Source organism: Ursus maritimus, unplaced genomic scaffold (genome assembly GCF_017311325.1).
Source record: "Ursus maritimus isolate PB19 unplaced genomic scaffold, ASM1731132v1 scaffold_369, whole genome shotgun sequence".
Lineage (NCBI taxonomy): Eukaryota > Metazoa > Chordata > Mammalia > Carnivora > Ursidae > Ursus > Ursus maritimus.
In genome coordinates, this window is record NW_024426330.1 from 6,157 (window position 1) to 10,788 (window position 4,632).

General features: G+C 43.4%; 1 pseudogene; it reads right to left on the reverse strand.

The window, feature by feature from the left end:
* Positions 1 to 816: 816 nt before the first annotated feature.
* Positions 817 to 2,123, reverse strand: LOC121100372 (annotated as a pseudogene).
* Between the last annotated feature and the right edge of the window lie 2,509 nt (positions 2,124 to 4,632).

Sequence of the window (4,632 nt, forward strand, 5' to 3'; positions counted from 1 at the left end):
TTCGCATCCACCAGTGAGCGAGCAAAGCCCAATCCAGAACACGTGTTCCTGTCAAGGCCCATTTGTCACCCTCGGGGTCACCGGTACTGCTCTGACTTGCCAGGTGTGTTCGAGGCTTTCCTGCCAGGGGATCGGCCTCCTAGCTATCTGTAGTGTTCAGTTGGCAGCCAGAACAGTTCTTTTTGGTATTTTGAGCCGCAGAGGATGCAAGTGGATATAGAGTTTCAGCCTTTCTCTGCGTTGCCACAGCCCCCACTGTCCCCTTGTTTCACTGCCCTGGGCGGCCACCTCAAGAGAGGACACCAGGATACCCACCGATTCATTCCAATCGACTTCCAAACTCGGAGGTGGTTCTTGTGATGGGCATCAACATGTCCTCGTTTCATGCACCCCTCAAACTCCCATAGTGAGCGAGGGCCCAGCCCCCATGTGGTTATTCCTGTAATAGACCGTGTTTCCATACCCCGCCGCCCGACCATGTGGCCTGGCTGTCGGCCACTGCCCATGAGCTGGTAAGTTCAAAACACAGGAGCTTTTCTCGTTGTTCAATTTTTTCCCTACTATGTATCAACCTAAACATTAAGTAAGTAGTAAAAGAGTAAAGACAAGATAAGTAAAGATGAGTAAAAGACAAGATAATCCTGAGCCTGATGTAGGCTGTAATCTTGGATGATGTTGGAGAAACACTCTAATGGAGAGGACAATGCCCAGAAGAATTCTAATAAAAAGTGGTAACAGTTAAAAAATACTGTCACACACCTCTTTTAAAAAACAGTATGACAAAATTAATAATAGCACGTCGTACATAGTCTTCTATAACCTTGATTTTAAAAACACAGAAGTGAAAAGCTCGGTGAGCTGACCTGCATGCAGTGATGGAACAGTTCTCCTGTACTAAAAGCTGGACTTTTAAAAAACCGGACTTGTAAGGCCTAATATAACGATTTCAATCAGCAGTGGCTTCCCTTACAGCTGGACCCCTAATAAGTCTTCGAATTCCTCTCTTTCCTGCAGGACCTTCTGGTTTTGCAAAACTTTGCTTCTGTGCATGCTGCTTTGGGCTACTTCTTCATAAGAGGGGGTCTGCTGTCAGCTCATCCCCGTTGTCTCTCTCGATCTTTCCAATGCCACCCATTTGTAGGGGCCTTTCTACAATGTCTAGCAGAGGGCTCCTGCAGCTGGAATGCGGCATCCGTTCTCTTTACTGCGTGTGTATCCAGGCGCTGAAGAAATAAAAACTATGGATTCCAAATCGTGTCCTTCACGGGAATGTTTATACTGTGTAGTGTGCTGAATCCTTTAGGCATCCTCCTTGCTTAAATCTTTTAGTTCTGTGTTTGTTGGGTTGTCTGAAATTGTAATTTTATTTTTCATATCTGTTCAATTGCACAGAGTTGAGCTTCTGTTACTTAATTTTTTCCAAAGCCTGAAAAGCCTCTCGGTAGGACATGCTACTCCTTGTAGTGTTGATCTTGGCGAGTCACACCCTCAGTTTGTACCTCGTTAACTTCAATCTGCCATGATTCTTCCTCAGCTGGAGTCAGCGGGGCAGGAGAAGATGTGACAGCACGTGTTTTCATGTCCATGTAATGACGCATCTTCCTTTACTGTCCAAACACTTCATCTTCAACGTGCCGCCTCCGAACTCCTTTTTCACAGTTGCTCTCGTTGCTGCACACGGCATTATTGTGAACAGAGAGTGTTCCGGAGACCAGACAACGACTATGCATTCCTATCCCTGGGCATTCTGAGAGTCTAACCTGAGTACTATCCAGCTCGGTTGTCTGTCCTCCAGGAGGGGTAAACCAAGGGAATAGCAGTCCTTACCCAGCATCTGAAGGCTGACTACAGGATCCAGTCCCAAGGTTCTCATTTTCAATAGAGACTTGTAGAGGTCAGAATTTCCATTGCTTGCTCTGGCAAAGGCATCTTTAACACCCTCACTTGCGTGGATGCGGGTCTGAGGGGACACGGCGGCGGCTGCGGGCTCCCGGCTCCAGTGCTAAGTATGTGCAGAGACGTTGTGGCCTGAGTGACAGTTGTGTCATCCAGGTGCCAGGAGCAGCAGAGACAGCAGCTCCGACCAAGTGCCAGGCGTCCAGCATCAGAGGCGTCAGTGACATCTGCACCCTCTGCTGGAAATGTCCCCAGTTTGTTGCTCAGGGAGACACTGCTTTGGGCAATAGCCCCGGTGTCCTCCTGCACCTGTAAGTAAAACCCTTCCTTCTCCTATTCTTTGGCTTGCCTTTGTGTTTTGCCTTGAACCCACCAAGAGAGGAACCCAGTTTGGAGTAACACCACTGCCAACATGACAACCTCACCTGGCATTTCTTTTTTTTTTTTTAATATTTTATGTATTTATTTGAGAGAGAAAGCACAGGCAGGGGAGCACAGGCAGAGGGAGAGGGAGAAGCAGACTCCCCACGGAGCAGGGAGCTGGATGCGGGCTCCATCCCAGGACCCCGGGGTCATGATCCTGGGATCAGGACCTGAACCAAAGGCAGAGGCTTCGCTGAGTGAGCCACTCAGGTGTCTCCAGCACAATGTGTCACAGACGTGGTGAGAGCACACAGCCTTTTCATGTCGCTGATCTTAGGAGAAAATCAAGCAGTCGTTCACCAGTAAGATTTTATCTTAAGAGGTTTCATAAATGCCTTTTATCAGATTGAGGAAATTCCCTCTGTTAATAGTCTGTTGAGTTTTTATCATGAAGGGTGTCCGATTTTGTCAAATGATTCTTGTGCATCTGTTGAGATAAGCACGTGGCTGTTGTTTTCTAGAATATTAATATGGTGCTTTACATTGATTGGTATGGATGTTGAACCAACTGTGCATTCCCGGAATAAACTTCATCAGGCTTGCATTGAACTCTTTATATGTTGCTAGACTTGATTTGCTACAATTTATTGAAATCTTTTTTGTGTGTGTATCTACATTCATAACAGATATTGGGCTGTAGTTTCCTTGTCTTGTGATAGCTCTGTCTGATTTTGGTATCTGAGTAATACTAGCCTCGTAGAGTGAGTGGGATTCCCTCCTCTCCTTTTTGGAAGGGTTTGTATAGAATTGTTATTAATTCTTTCAGCATTTGGTATAATTCACAAGGGAAGCCATTGGGAACTGGGCTTTTATGTGGAATAGTTGTTGACAATTGACTATCTTCTACCTCGTTGTAGGTGTATGTAGATGGTGTATTTCTTCTTCAGTCAGCTTTAGTGGTTCGTGTCTCTCTGCGTTTTTGTGTATTTTATGCAAGCCATTTGTATGTCTTCATTGGAAAAGTGTCTGTTCATATCTTCTGCCCATTTTTTTATTTGATTATTTGTTTCTCACATATTGAGTTTGAGAAGTTCTTTGTAGATCTTGGATACCAGTCTTTTATCTGTAGTGTCCTTTGCAAATATCTTCTCCCATTCTGTGGGCTGCCTCTTAGTATATTTGACTGTTTCCTTGGCTGTGCAAAAGCTTTTTATCTTAATGAAGTCCCAGAAGTTCATTTTTTCTTTTGTTTCTCTTGCCTTTGGAGATGTGTCATGAAAGAAGTTGCTGTTTCCGCTGTCAAAGATGTTGCAGCCTATGTTCTCCTCTAGGATTTTGATGGATTCCTGTCTCACATCGAGGTCTTTTGTCCATTTGGAGTTTATCTTTGTGTGTGGTGTGAGAGAGTGGTCAAGTTTCATTCTTTTGCATATAGCGAACGTGATAACCACTACAGTACAGAAACCTGGCCACACTCTTACTAGCATTTTTAAAGTCCCTCTTGGCTAATGAGTGTATCCACTCCAGCTTTCGAATGGTTGTTTGCCTGAGATAACTTTTCCATCCCTTTGATTTCAGTCTATCTGTAATTGAGATCAAGTGCGTCTGCTGCAGACAGCACAGATGGATCTTGTTTTGTGTTCAGTCTAACAATCTGCACTTCGACGGACTTGTTGGAGCCACTTACTTGTAATGTTAATATTGACACTGTTGGGTTTATGACACCATTTTACTTTTTGCTTTTTGTTTTCCATGCCTCACCCATTTCTCTCTCTTTTTTAAAGATTTTATTTAGCAGGGGAGCAGCAGAAGGATAGGGGGAGGGAGAAGCAGGCTCCCCTCTGAACAGGGAGCCAGATGCAGGGCTTCATCCCAGGACCCTGAGACCATGACCTGAACAGAAGGCAAGTGCTTAACCGCTGAGCCACCCAGGTGCCCCTCCACTCATTCCTCTTTTACTGATAACTTCTTATTCAGTGAATGAACTGAAATATTTTCATTATTTAATTAATAATCGTTCTATTTTGTAGTTATTTTCTTAAGAGGTGTTTTTGCTTTTGCCATTTTTCTTACATTTTAAATTTTGTGATTTTTTCTTTATCCCATAATATATATTCCAATAACGTATGTTTATATATTTGTATCATATCCTAGTCATGTTGTATTTTATCTTATGATTCCAATATTGAAGTTTCATGACCTTTTTACTACTCACTCTCTCTAAAGTTGCTTAATCACAGTCTTTTTTCCATTTAAACTTTGCATTTCTTGCTACAAGTTTCTTTTTTTCTCTGTGCAATTATGTGTGTAAATTTTTTGACACGTAGGTTAAATAGAGAATCTCTAGACAAATTTGTTTCTTTACAGGTTTTG